Source organism: Fukomys damarensis, unplaced genomic scaffold, assembly GCF_012274545.1.
Source record: "Fukomys damarensis isolate Sample0158 unplaced genomic scaffold, DMR_v1.0_HiC HiC_scaffold_16, whole genome shotgun sequence".
Lineage (NCBI taxonomy): Eukaryota > Metazoa > Chordata > Mammalia > Rodentia > Bathyergidae > Fukomys > Fukomys damarensis.
Genome location: NW_022900928.1, coordinates 75274984 through 75290361, shown reverse-complemented (window position 1 = coordinate 75290361; position 15378 = coordinate 75274984). Strand labels below are relative to the sequence as shown.

Genomic DNA, 15378 nt, shown 5'->3' with positions numbered 1-15378 from the left:
AACCATGGTTCAATGATGCCCGGCTACTGTTCATGCTGGTGACCGACTCTGGTATTATCTACATGATAGTGGCTTTTCAGGCATGCAAAATGAAGCGTTGTGAGGTCATAGAGCCTACCACACAGATACTGAAAGAAAGCCCAGGAGATCAGACAGTCATTAGAATCCCTTCTTGGAGCCCCTGAATAAGCAATGCATGAAGCTGTGGGAGTGAGATCAAAGCTGCCATGGAGACCCCAGGAAGCCTGAGTTTCCAAGAAAATGAACCCACTTCTGAGGAAAGTTTCAGGCAGTGAGCAGAGTCATCCCAGGACAGAGGCACAGTGAGTTGTAACCACCAATGCCACAGGAACAGAGCCATCTATGTCCTGTGAAGCTCATGTCATGCCACCTTACACCACAGATCTAATAGGACTTAATATTCACTCTACTGGGTTCTGATCTTTCTTTGGTTCTTCTCCTTTCTATTTCCACATTCTTCCCTTTGGAATGGGGATGTTTACCCTGTGCCATTGTACTTTAGGAACATGTTATTTACTTTTTTAAGAATTATAAAAGGATTCACAGTATTGTAAATAGGTAAGCTAATTAGGAGTCTTGTTGGCAGTTAGACAGGGCCAGCCCTCAAGGAGCCAACATGAGAACAATTGAGGCATGTTCAGTAGTAAGCATTAAAAAAAAGAAAAGAGGTTAGCATTATAAAAAAGAAGATATTTGACTTCCCCTAGATATAAATAGCAGTGATTGAAATTCTAAATTAGGAAATTCCTTATATGTGACTCCTTTTCCCATTTGATTCCCATTTAATCAGTATTACCTGGGTGACTGTACTTGTAAACTTATTGGTTGGTCATAGTTTTGTTGAACCTCATGCCCATTTTTAATTTTCCACTGGGTCTCGTAGTTTTTTCCTGCATTGTATCCACCCCACCTCATGCCTTTGCCATATAACACACCTTTAAAAAGCAGAATGGGCTGGCAGCCCATTTCCGGTTCCCTTTCTGTCTCTCTTAGATAGAAGCTATTTTTCTCTCAATAAATTTTTCTACTCTTTACCTTTGTTGTTCCTAGAATTCATTCTTCAATTTTAAAGAACATGAACTCACATTTTGGATATCTAGCAGGTTTGAGAGTTGCATCTATTCCCCCTATATTAACAGTTTGCCTTGAGTTCCAAAAGAGACTTTTGATTTGAAATTTTGATTAGTGAAGAAACTATGTTAGCAGTAACTTTGTGCAGGACAGTTGCATAGTATTAAGCAGAGTGAGGAGCTTATTGTCTCTATTTAGAAATTAAATATGGTTTAAAGAGATGTATTTGTAGATCAAGTTAACAAGAGCTGGACAGCTGATGGTTAATCTTGACTGTCAACTTGTTTTTCATGAGCAAGACCTAGGAGATTAGTAAAGCACAGTTCTGGGTAAATCTTAGTGAGTCATTGAGGGCTGCCCTTTGGGACTATATCTGGTCACTGGCCCTTTCTTCTCTGGCTCTCTCCTTTCCACATGGTTCCCAGCTGCCATGAGGAAAACCATCATTCCTCTGTCCCTCCCTCTCACCTTAATGTTTCTGCTTTGGAGCCAGATAACCAGGGACTGAAACATCTGAAATCATAAGCCAAAGTAAAATGTTGTGGGCTTTCAGGTGCTCATGTCAGGGATTTTATTCCATCAATGGAATGGTAATTAATATAACCTTTATAATAATTATAATAATATGTCATATGTCTCACATAAGATATGTATTTATCTTGTTCATACCTATGTTTGTTAAATCATTGCCCCCCCACCAGCATATAAAGCTTTAGGGAAGTAGAAATCTTATCTTTCTTTTTCATTATAATATTCACATAATTTCTCTTATACTAAGAATTCAGTAAACATGGTTGATTGAGAAATGGAATGGGTGAATAGATAGATGAATCAAGACATGTAAATAGATGGTAGACACTATAATGCAGACAAGATATAAAAATGCTGAAGGGAGGGCAGGGGTAAGGGGAAAAAATGAGAATCAAGACTTGTCATGTAGAGGTACAAGATCCCAACAATGAATGTAACTGTACTGTATCCCTAAAATGTACCAATAAACTCAATTAAAGCTGAAAAAAATACAAAAAAAATGCTGAATAGAGTCTGAAAAAATATACTACAAAATATTTAATGGAAAAGTTGACCCTGTTTTCATCTGTCCCACAATTTTTCTACAAATGGCAGCTGAAATGACTACATTCCCTTCCTGGCTCAGCTTCAGGATGAAGGCACAGAGCAGGTGCTCTTTGTGTCTGATGAGTGAGAGGCAGCTGGGGAGAGTGTCAGCTGGAAGAAAGCTTCCCTTCCATCAGAACAAAAGTCTCCAGTAAGCACCAGGGTCCTGAGTGATCACAGCACTGAGGCTGCACTTGGAAGATTTTAATCCGAGAAAAATGGTTTTAATACATAACATGCTGTGAGGATATTTGTTTTGGAGCAGATTGAGCTTAAGTCAAATACTCTGCATTTACAATCCAAGTGATCAATAAATAGCCAAAGAACTTTGTTCTTGCTCTACAATACACTCAGGAAAAAATGGATGGATTTTATTATTTTACTTATTATTTTTTATCAGCAAAAGTAGAAAAAAAATGTAATTTCTCCCATCTCTCCCACTCTGCAAAATGAGAGAGGCAGTATGATAATATATTGCTGGAAAGAGATGCAGTTGTAGAGAATTATAAATCATACTCTTTTGTTTGCTTGGCATTTTTTGTTTATTTGTTTCTAATGCAAAGTACAGGAGATTTACCATAATTTGCGTTCTACAACCTGCACTACATGTGACAGAAGGAAAAAAATCTATTAGCAAAAATGGGTTTTTCCTTTCTGAGCTGAAAGTAAAATAGCACCAGGTTGAAATACTCATCTGTTTCACCTGCCCAGGTTTATTCCTTTTAATGACAGTCCTCCACCTTTAAAAACAAACAGGCAAAAAAACAACTCTTGCGGATTTTCTCAGAAATGGTATCAGTCAAAATACAAAGCTGTGTCTCTTGCTCTAGCCTGTGCAGATCATTATTAAATGTAGTGACGCACTTCTTTCTAAGAAAGGGAAAGATTATTTATCTCACTTATCTTTGTAGAGCAAAATAGGAAAAAACTGAATTTGTATAGATTCTGAGAGTGGAAAAATATGACTTGGAAATACTTCTGCATTGTTCTATGCATCCAAGACACACTTACTGTGTGAGGAAAAATTTTTCAAGTGGTTTATGTATGCTCCACATTCTGTAACTACATTTCATGGCCATAGTCAAGCATGTGGAGAAATAATGCATGAGTGGTTGAGGAGGGTTTGTGATCATTGCCTCTGTTCCCTCTCAAGGCAAGTCAAGAGGACGTGTATTTAAATTTTAGTATGATACCTTTAAGCTAGACAATCGGAAAGTCTTCTAAATTCAAAGGATTACAAGATGTGAGACTATCCCTAAGGGAGTCTTGATAATATAATCCAGGAGAAATTGTTTTTTAATTTTGTAATACATATCCAATGAAATGTTCAAGGAAAAATATAAAACAAATCAATTCTCATTTCACTCTGTGTGATGTATACATACATTTATATACATAGAAGTGATAAAAAAAACTCCTAATAAATAGTGGTCAAAATGGGATATAGATACTGGAGATTAGTATGGCAGAATGAGTTTTGGTCATGTGTGATTAGATACAGAAATTTGATAGGGTGAAAGTCACCTAGAGATAGGATGTGCTGGTTCTGAAGAACCCCATGTTGAGCATGATGTTCAATGTGAGATCGAAGATTAGAAGTGTACAGAGGGGGACTGGCAGAAGAGAAAAAGCGCTGAGTTCTCCAGGAACTGACATGAGTCAATTAGGAGATTTTTCATTGTAAAGGGCAGCTGAGGGCAAACAGCAAATCTCCAGAGCCATCTGAGGAGGTGTGGTCCAGAAGAAGTGACCCGAATTGGGCTATCTGTCTGAGAGTGATACTCATATGGCTCTGCTTCCATAGTTTTCTCAAGGCCTGGCCAACAACCTGAACATTTTGAAGGGCATGTTACTTGCTGGCTCTATTTTGGTGAACACATATACACACAGAGAGACAGACTTACAAGCAATTAATTATAATAATATTTTCACTGCCTTGTGTTAATAATTGTTTGCTGAATAGCAAACCCACTGAATGCTTGCTTACTTTTAAACTGTGCTAATGGAATCTGTGGGTAAGGAATTCGGACAGAGCCCAGCAGGAATGGCTTGACCTGACTGGGGATGGGGGTAATCTAGATAATCTGGAACGTGATGCTGGCTGCTTGCTGGGACCTCAGCAGAAATGTTAGTCACACACATACACATAGATGACGTATGGTCTCTCCACAGGAGCTGGTATAGGATCCCACACAGCCTGCAGGTGGTCCCAAGAGCAAGCACTCTGAAGGAACAAGGGAAAGGTATACAGCAGTCCTTTGATTTAGCCTTAAAAATAATACAGTGTCACTTCTGACACACTCTATTGATTGTGGCAGTAAAAGTGTCTGCCCAGGTTCAAAGGGAAGGAAACAGACACCACCCCTAATGGGAGGAATGCCAAGATCCCACAGAGGAAAAGCTGTACTGTAGGAGATGTTGTGGCCTTCTTGGAAAATGCATACTGCTTCATCAGTTAATTTGTAGGAAAAATATGAACATGTTCCTAAAATTAGAGTAACATAATTTTGACTTTTAAAAAATGCTAATATTAAGCAAATAATAGTATAGATTTAAAATTCTCTTACATAGCAGAATTTCATAGAACAATTCAGTAAATCAGGGACCTTTCTTACTTAGAAAACCCCATCTTACTACATTGATGGGCCATTGTTAAGAACAAAATTATTGCAAAACAAGCAGGGCTCTAAAGTTGGTGAATAAAATGGTTTAAGGCTCATGTGCAAGTTCTGGCGATCAGAAAGAGCAAGAAGATGAGCATTCATCTTCTTTAGCATTCAAAAGGACTTGGAGCCATGATGAGGCTAGCTTTAGGAAACCATATCTCTCCATAGAACACCGGACGCATTGACAGGAGTGCACCAAGCTGCTTATCACTCATAGACATTGAAGTATCATCCACCTTGATGACGGTATTCACAAAGAGCACCCAGAGCAACGACGGCGAATCTTTCAGAATGAGTGCCCAAACCACAACTCCAAGCCCACCTATTAGTTGCAAAGGGCCAACACTGCAATTAAACTTGAATACTGAGGTTTTAGTTTAGAAAAACAACTTATTCTCTTGGCTCATATACCGACAGAGGGCTCTGCATGCCCACTGCAGCACACATGCCATACATGGGTTCACCACCACTGACCTAGAGCAAGGCAAGTATCCTAAGAGATATCAGTGTCTACTGGGATCACCTCCCCAACACAAGGGCCAGGCACACTCTCAGACTCCTCAACTCCAAAGACACTTTTCATCCTACTGGGGCTACCAACTACCATAGCTACACTGCAGGGCTCTTTTACTCACCTTGCTCCATCTTACAATCTTCTCTCCCTCTCTAACTGTTCCTGCTCCTGAAATGAATTGAGACTGTCAATGACCCATCAATTTTCACCTTATATATTATCATTTCGTCAGTTTTTATGCATCTCAGATTATTCCCTTATTATTTGTCTTGGATTTCAAGTTTCATCTTGTTTTTTGTTTTGTTTTGGTTTGGTTTGGTTTTCTATACCAGGGATCAAACTCATGTCCTTGCACTTGTAAGGGAGGTGGCAGAACCATTGAGCTAACTCGCTGGCCCTCCAGGTTCATCTACTTAACAATATTTTCACCAATGCCCTTCTATGCTCTACTTCCAGTTTTAATCATTCATTCTCTTAGTAGCTTATGCTTTCTAAAACACAAGCCAGGATGACTCCTGTATTTCTATCCTCCCATAAGCTCTCCTGAGGCAATGCTTGAATGAAGCAAAATAAGAGAACTGCCTAAACAAGAAAAGACAAGTTGGTTAATACATCAAAAAGAAAATCTAGCCACATGAATTATTTCAAACAATATTTTAAAAATTAAATTTCCAATTACTGAAAAAATGTCAGTATACTACCAAAGTATATAATTGTGATCCTGACTATTTCCTCATCCTGACCCCAGCCAGGAGCAGCCTGAAAGAAACTTTCCAGTGGGTAAGATAATAGAATCCATCCAACTTTTGATATTTATTCCTCAAGTTGGAAAACTGTCTCCCATCATGAAGGAAATGTGGACAACCTAAACTTCAGCCCGCTGTACAAACTTCTGAGCCTCCTGCCATCTGTGACTTGTTTTTATTGTAAGATTCGCTAGATAATTGTCTACTTTTCTCTAATTTTATTTGAAAAAGGATGGCAAGGATGTTACATTTTTCAGAGACAAAGAGGGATGCAGAGAGAGAGAGAAAGAGAGACAGACAGAGAGACCGACAGAGAGAGACAAAGATAGAAAGAGAGAAAGAGGCTCCTGACTCCTGGTCTCCCTCAGAATGAATCTTTTTATAGTTCCTTGTAGCAGCTGCAGCTACAGACCTGACCATGATGCAAGTGATGATGCTGAATAAACCTGACATCCATCCTCTGTTGAGCTTTGGAAAGAACAGTGGTTTCTAAGCATAAGTAGCTTTTCTCTAGAAGTTCATACGAGACAATTATTGTCTTCCTGGACAGACAAAGAAATGACAGCAAAATCCTAAATTTCCATCAAGAATCAGTAGCAAATCCCAAATCGTGACTCCAAATCCCCTTTCACTTTTTCACCAGATAATCAGATCCATGCACACTTGCTGACCAGTAGTGGCAGATCCTGTCCTGTGACAAAGGTAATACACGGCTGAGCACTTAAGAAACATGTACAACTTTCTCTGTTTCAAAGTCTGCTGTCTTCCTCCTTTCTCTTCCTGTGCCAAATCTGCCAGTCTTCAGAGGCTGGAAGGTTTAACATAACTGCATGGCTCTGCCATTGTACATGATCTGTCATTTGCCAGTGTGGACCCACGGAAGCTCACCTCTGTATCTGTATGAGAAATCACAGCAATTCATTTGGACATTGCTGTTCCTTCCAGGCAAATGTGAGATAGTGCAGTTGGCCCATTAACAGTACAGCTGCATAGCAGATTAGACACATTGTGCTGTGCCGCCTGGTTAAAGCATGCACAAGCCACTTACAGAATTAGAGGCTGTCATTGCCGCAATAAGCTGGGGCACTATTTACAATCATTCCCAACACAGACAACACAATCTTAGTGTTCTGTGTAGACTGGGTGGCTGAAAATATCTCCCATTAACTTGGGAGATGTTTAGATGTTCAATAAAACCATAGAATAAAAAAAATAGAGCCTAGTTGTAAGGACTCTCCATTTAAAATTAAAAAAAAAAAGAGAAAATGATGGCCTTCATTAGCTTGCCCAAGAAAAGAAACTAATAACTTCCTCAAATAACCCAGGGTTTCACAAGTACAAGGCTTTTGATTGGTTGCAGTGTTTCCTGATACCCTTCAGAGAGAAAAAACTTTTATGCAGCATTCAACATCATGACATATGCTATTAAGTTTTCTATTTTATCATGAGAAATACATTCTTCTTTTATACAAATATCTCATTGATACCTTTGTATAAATGTTTTAATGATTTCAAAATAACTGCAGAGCCTTCTAGTTTTTATTACACATCTTAAATGTAAGAAAGAAATGCTCTGAACACCAAGATTGAGCCTGATTCCAAGCCCTCACTGACACTACATTCTTTGGTTCTCTCAAAGACATTCACAGCATAACACGGGGGAGCTTCAAGTGCAAAAGTCACTAATAGCAGCTGAAAGAGTTAGGCCAAAGATAGCAAGTACCGTGTCCCAGGGTTAAGGTGGCAAGATAACAAAATCTTTCTAAGTTTGGAGCAAAATGAGATACAATACAGGGGTTAGAGGGAAAATATCAGCCTTAGTACTAGTAAAACACATTTCAGAATTCTTCTTCAACTGGATTTGCTAATCCTTCCCCAAAGTGACAGATTCTCCCCTGATGTCATAGAACATCAAAGGTAGCCCTCCACAGGCACCTGATACTACCATAAAGAAGGACAGGGAGTCATTTAGTTTGGCCACAGCTTAGCTCATGGTTTCTGAGTGATTCTACACATCAAAACCACCAAAGAAAGCTTAGAAGCCCTCAGTGACAAGAATTCATGCCCTCTGGGGTTGGGACCTCAACACAGCATTGTCTAAAAGCTTACTAAGTAATCATAGTGTACACTGATCATTGATATCACCAGATACACCCAGAGGAGACAAAGAAGAGGCTGAATGGCACACTCTCAATTTATTCTCTTAATACTACCAATCACAGGAGTTGCTTCTCTTCCCAGGGAGATGAAAGAATAAAAGAAGGTACTTGCCACCTTCTAAGTCTACGCTTGCAGAGATGAGGAACTTTGGATTGCTTAGACTAGCTAAGGAGAAACCCATCCACCACACCTGATCACATAGTAGAGCCTGTTTTTCCATTCCTCTACTCTTGGCATCTAGAAGGAAGTGCTTGGATAGTGACTGGCTCCAAATAATCAGGTCTTGTATATCAGAATAGAGGCACAAACCCTCTCAGCTCTTCATTTCAGGCTATCTCACTAGGAAGCAAATTGTTCTAGCCTGTCTTTGCACAGATATTTATGAACCACAGAGAGCTAAGATTTAATTCTCCATTCCCTACATCCCTGTGGCAACTGGATCTCAAATCTGGGCAGCCAGTCAACACATCAGGAATCCACTAAAGCAAATCATTTTGCTTCTCCGCAGCAGGCTGACCAGTAACCACCAAGAATTCATTACCACTCTAGTCTGTTTACATTCACTAGGAATAGACAGTGCTCTGAATTATTTGGAGATATCTCTTTCCCTATAAATTAGTTTCAAGCTATGTCTCAAATCAATAGGCCAGCTACAGGAGTTTCTTCTTTCTTTCTTTTCCTTTGTCAGTCAAGAGGATATATAGGCACCTCCATTTATAGAACACATCCCATCAGATACAAAATCTAAAGATAATAATTTAATTTAAGAAATCAATGCCCTTTTACATTTATTTGCAAAGATATTTTCATTTCACTTTCACTTAATTTCCCATTATCAGTCTCACCTATCTCCTTGCCTTAAATATATCTGTCCTCCCTCTCTGTCCTGTGGATTACTTATAAGTAATTATTCAAGGAGATGCTTGAACACTCTAAAGAAAATGACTACTTAAAGGAAGTTTAAATAAAATTTTTAAATTAAAAGGAAAATCACTTGTCTGTATAAATATAGAAACAATGTTTATCTCATTTTGTGTTTCATTTTATCTTGTGCATATTAATCAGGTAGCACATATCAATTTAGCGTATAATTCAAGTAACAAAGCCAGGATGATGCTTGACCCCTCCCTTTGAACACAGGGCCAACCTGAGCTTAACATGGCGCCAAAGGAGCCAGGACTAAGAGAACAAAAAAGTTAATAAAACTAAGAATTGTGTTTTATTCTCAATCTACAGGGAGGTTTCAGAATGAGTTGAGGTTGTAAGTCAAGTCTATGTCTACATCTTCTTGTGGATGCAATATATAATAAAATGCCCAGCTCGATCCAGTAGACCAGAAAAGTTTAAACAGGCTCTAGAAACAAATTGGCAGCTGCACAAATTACTGTGAAACTCAACCAAAGGCTCAGCACAAATGAGGAAAACAGAGCAGTAGCATATACTTTGTGCTGAATGATGACCCTGTGACATGATCTGCCGCAGAAGTCAGAGGTGAGAAGGGGCTGATCTACAGAAATAAAAAATTTTTCTTTCATTTTTTCTTCATAAAGTTTTAATTCTGCTTCTGCTCATGGTTCTCTAATTTTAATTAGGATGTTCTAATATTTCCATTTTGCTTCTAGACCTTAAAAATATCCCAAATGCAAAAAAAAAAAAAAAAGACTGTAGAAATTCCTGCCTTACCACCCCACTTTTACTGGACTGGCTGTACCCTCTGAATAGGACATGAAGACCACAGAGCTTGGTGGTAAGAAGCTGGATATTTCTTTTCATAGACTTTTCCTCCCCTTTGAAATGAAAGTATTCACATCAAGATGCAACTGTAACAAATCAGATATTCAAAAATACTCATTCAACCAATGGTTAATGTGTACCCACTGACTGCCAAGAACTGTGTGTTCACAGGGAGCTACCTTCATTAGAGAAACCCCATGGCATTCAGATAATATTAAGCCAATCTACTCCACTAGGAAATAGTCCTCCCAGGAACAATTTTCATCTTATTCATCTCTTCATGTCTTGCACAGGGATTAGCGCACATTAGCTACTAAATAAATATTTTAGACCTCAGCTAGACAGTGAGTTTTAATACCATTAACTATTTTATGTAGAAACATAAATGTATTAGTCAAGATTATCCTGAGAAAAAGATCCAGTAGGCTATACATAGACAGATGACAGATCCATGGATGGGTGGATGCGAGGTGGAGACAGAAGGAAATTTGAGGAATCGGCTCATATCCTGATTCAGGCTGAGAAGTCCCACAGCCCTTCATCTGCATGTTGGGGATGATCCAGGGCTGCTGGTGGTGTGGCTCAGTCCATCCAAAGGCCTGAGAGAAAAAGAGAAAATGACGCAAGTCCTAGAACACAAAGCTCAGAGAAACCAGAGTTGGGAATGTCCAAGGGAAGGGGAGAGAGGAAAGAAGGGAGCAAGACAAGGAGAGAGGGAGAGGGAAGGAGGAAAAAGAGGAAAGGAGAGGAAGAAAGAGAGAGAGAGACAGAGAGAAGCAGGGGAGAGGGAGAGAGAGAGAGAGGGAGATATCCCCTTTATCTGGCTTTTTGTTCTTCCCGGGCCCCAGATGAACTAAATGGTACTGTACACTGAGTTAGTTAGGCTAGAACTTGCTTATTCAGTCAACTGATTCCGACGCCAGTGTCTTCTAGGAACACCCACACAGACACCAAGCATTAGTACCTTTATCAGATGTGTGGGTATCCCTTAATCCAGCCAAATTCACACCTCAAATGAACCATCACAGTCATTTCATTCATCTCTAAAAGGGTAGAAATAGGAAACAGGTTACAATGATACTGCGTGAAAATCTCTGCATGAATAATAACAAAAACAGAAAAGAGAACTTGGATGTTTTATATTTAATTAAGTTAACTTAAGTGTCACTGAACACCTGCAAAATCTGCCAGGAAATGTGTGCACCCATACAAAGATAGGCTACAGAGATAGTTCACTGTTGCACACAGACCTTGGTTAGAGAGTACCCTCAGTCCATACAGTGAGCACAGGTGATGACAATTATCAGGCTGTCTTAATTAATTTCTTTAGAAGAACCAATTATGAGAGTTAGCTTCACTTACAAAATTTGGGGGAAGAAGGTAGAATTTAATAAGGACCCTTTCCCTAGAGACAAGTAGTCACAAAAGTTAATAATAATAAAAAAAAGTAAAACAGAAACCCATACTGAAAAGAACAGTATCAGTATTTAATCACAGCAGTAAGGGTTGCTGAAGCTGGCAGTATTACATGTAATTGAAACAAAGTGTACTGATTCCTGATGTGGGGTGAGGGTGGTGTTTATACCCCACTACGTGCTGGAATACTGAATTGTGCCCGTCCCAAACACATCAAATCTGGGTTGGGATTTAGCTTAGTGGTTCCACCGCCTGCTTCCAAACACATCAAATCAGCATCGCAGGGAGGACAGTGCACTCAGGACCGAAAGATGCCTTAGTAATTTCACTTCACATAACACATCAGCTGTTTAGTCATACAGTACAGGAGCAGTTCCCTTCTACAAAATGGCGATCACAAAAGAGTAATCTAGCCAGCATACTAATAAAGGGAAATAAAGGTGTCTGGGAAAACTCTTTGAAATCCTCAATGGCTAATTTGGGAATTCTAGACTTTGTGTACTACAGAGACACAGTAAACATATTATTAAACAACTCTAATACAAGAGACATATTACTTCGAGGTTCAACTCTTAGTTTTATAGTTGCTACTTATCTCAGAACTTTTTTTTTTACAATCTCAAAGGACATTTCCAAAAGCTAATACAGTGACTATATCTGAAAAGTATTATGTGAGGGCTTCCTCTTCTTATACATGCTCTCTCTCCAACACCCCAGATTAATAACCATGCCTTTCTGGGTACTGTTATTAAGCTGGGGTTTATGGTCCCCTTTCCCAAACATCAATTTAATAATTTTGCCTACCATGAACTAGGAAAAATGGCCCCTACATTCTTTATTATTTCCCTTTGTGATGCCAACCTTGCTCATAGTCTCAGTAGGAGGATGTGTGTGTAAGAGATGATGGCTGGATGGCTGGATGGTTGAACGGTTGGATAATGTCTCAGATTTGGAGATTCCAGTTTTTCTATACTGTGTGCTTAAAGCTCACTGACAACAGCCATGTTCTTGGCACATAATCAGTACTTGACCTCACCAGCTACAAACTGTTTCGTTTTCTGTAGGTCAGAGTTACTCCTTTGGCAGGATCTGATTTAGAACCAACATAGAAGTAGCTTAGAGGTAAACAGGAGGGACAAAATGACTCCCAATACCCAAGCATAGTGATTTACTAAATGTCCCTTCATTAGACTCAAGTTACTGTTAAGCATATAGAATGACAATGAGGAATAATTGCAGTACCCTCTGACATACAGATCTGGTGATCTGGACCAGAATTTGATTTCTCCACAACTTTTCTATTTTCCAGAATTATGATTTGATTTGAACTCAAGTTATGGAGCCAAAAACATGTTTTGCAATCTGCTGGACCAAAGTTATTTACGGATTGTTTTTTCCAGGCAAAAGAAAAATTTTAAGGCAGGGATACATACCCGTTAACACAGTAAGTTGAAATGTTCTTATTTCCTTCATAACAAATGAGATGCTTGGCAAGACACAAAACTCTTTTTTTGTTGTTGTTGTTTCTCTATTTTCCCATCTGTAAAAACTTTTCCCCATCTGTAAAAAATAAGGAAAAGGTAATCTGCGTATCACACATATTGTGTGTAGTGGCAAACAAACTTTATTGAGGATATATGTTGTAAATTTTAACTTCAAAATCATTGAGAATTTCAAAATACAAAGGTATATATTTTCCCTCATTTTTTAACTATGTGAGGGAATCCAATTCTGCTATAATATTGCATAATTTATTGAGTGCCCTGGGAGACAGGGAGGGAAAGAGAGAGAAGAGAAAAAGGGAGGGTGAAGAGGGAGAGAGAGGGAGAGATATCAAGTGTCTTTGAGTGTTGGTGGTAATGCTGTGGTTCTGTTGACATCCTGGTTCTGAGGAATTCAAGTGCTGTATGTTCTCCACCAAACATGGTGTATCTAAAATGCAGAGATGTGTGTCTCCTCACTCTAGGACAGATTGGCTAGAGGGAAAAGTACTCCAAGGTTATCTGATAAGATAGGAGCAAGGTTTTTGAAGGGCAAGATGAGGCAGGAATCTTTAATTTGGAGATGAGTTTAGAGTGGGATTTTCCAAAGGACAATCAGACTTTTGTTGGACAAATAAGTCAATCATCTGCTTCTATGAGATGTTAGGGATGAAGTAAACCAGTCCCATATTGTTACCATTTGGGTTGCAAAAGCAAAGCAAAGCTAACTTACATTGCTAAGTCAAATAAATAAAAGGGAAATAAATGCAATTTTTATTTGTATGGAAGTTTTTGTGTTGTTCTGAGATAGGGTCTCACTATGCTGCCAAAGCTGATCTCAAACTGTGATCTTCCTGCCTCGGCCTCTTGAGTATATGGGACTACAGATACATATCGCAATTCGAGACCAGAAATATTATTTTGATCTGGCACACACAAAAAAAAAAACCTGTATCTTTACTCCTATGGTGTGTGCACTCTGCCTGGGGCCCTAAATTCTCTGCCTGTATCTGACAGCTCCTGACAGCCATTCCAGCTGCAGAGCTCCCAAATGAGTCAGCTGCCACCTCCCAAAGGATGGATTTTAAAAGCAGCCCTGGTAAGTTACAAATGCTAATTGCTAGTCTCCATCTCAGGGTCTTTGTCTCCAGGAAACCAGTTATCACCACAAGGACAAAGAAATGCACCAAGGCAGTGGTACTGAAAAGTAGGAGAGTCACAAAACTACTTCAAGAAATGCATGGAATTAAGATTGACAGTACAAAGTACCAAGAGGATGGACAACTTTCTAATGTAGAGTACTGTTTATGATCTTATCATAAATTATCCATCATCTATGTATATAAATACATTTACACACAAAGATGTTATTTTTGTGTGTGTGTGTCTGTTCTTTTTCCTTTAGAATCGTTACATTGGATTCTAGAAGGGATTGAAAGCTATTTAAATAGATGAAGGCACAAAGAAAAAAAAACAAAGAGAACGGCCCTGAAGGATTATGACAGGGCTGATAGGATAAAGTGACTAGAAGAAGAGACAAAAAGACAGCACGCAGTGAGGTAGGAAGACAGAAGGACTCTATAGGGTCACAAGAGGTGAGAGAGCAGAGAAAATTAGTACTGATTAGTTAACGTATGTTGAAAGAATTTGATGAAAGGAGAGGTGAAAATGCCCGTGGACTCTTCCAGCGTGGAATATACTGGCAACCTTAACGAGGGCAACTTGGGTGTTGAAATGGAGGCCAAAGAGAAATGGGTAGAAGAAATGAGAAAAATGTTTTTAAATAAAAATATCAGAATAGGTAAAACACAACAGAATGAGAAAATCTGCAGGCTACACTTCTACAAAAAAATCCATAGAAACTCTAGGAAATTTTATTTTAAAAATGGAAAGGAGTCCTGTGAGGTGAGAACGGGTGCCATCTTTGGACCTAAAGATAAGAAGATCTCTCAAGAGTGCAGCGGCAATGGGATTAAACAGAAAAAGAATATTAAGCCCAACTCATAAGCTGAGGATGGTGTGGGAGGTGCAAGTGGTCCACAGGGTCCCTTGCTCTGTGATGGTGCGTGCAAAAAGCAGAGGCCAGCAGATCAAAGGGTGCTGCAGGGTACAGGCTAGCCTCTGTCTACCTCCTGTGCCTGTCCTACACTCAGGGAGCACTGAAAGATGGCCCAGAGAGAAAGAGCAGCTCCCCGTATCTGGTGTTATAAAAAGGAAAGACTTATCAGCTCACCACTAACTAGCTTCTAGAACATCTGCCCTTCATTGTTATCTTTATATCACCGTGGAAGACCAGCATTTTATGACAGACAATAAAGAGAAATTTGACTCTTCAGAGGAAATCAACTGATGGTGATGACTGGAAAATATCAAGGAGATAAGAGAGGATCTGTGGCATGAGAAATTAGTACTGATCGGGATGCTTAAATAAAAAGGTGATGTTAAAGAAAGGT

General features: G+C 39.2%; 1 long non-coding RNA gene across 2 annotated transcripts; it reads left to right on the top strand.

Moving 5' to 3' along the window:
• Positions 1 to 147: 147 nt before the first annotated feature.
• Positions 148 to 14280, top strand: LOC104865221. 2 transcript variants are annotated; one of them, XR_781082.1, is made up of 6 exons: positions 148 to 323; positions 4381 to 4451; positions 6778 to 6836; positions 9917 to 10041; positions 12754 to 12888; positions 14077 to 14280. It is a non-coding gene; the product is annotated as an uncharacterized LOC104865221 (long non-coding RNA). The 2 variants fall into 2 exon arrangements; XR_781081.1 differs by having other exon boundaries at positions 14062 to 14280.
• Positions 14281 to 15378: the final 1098 nt, after the last annotated feature.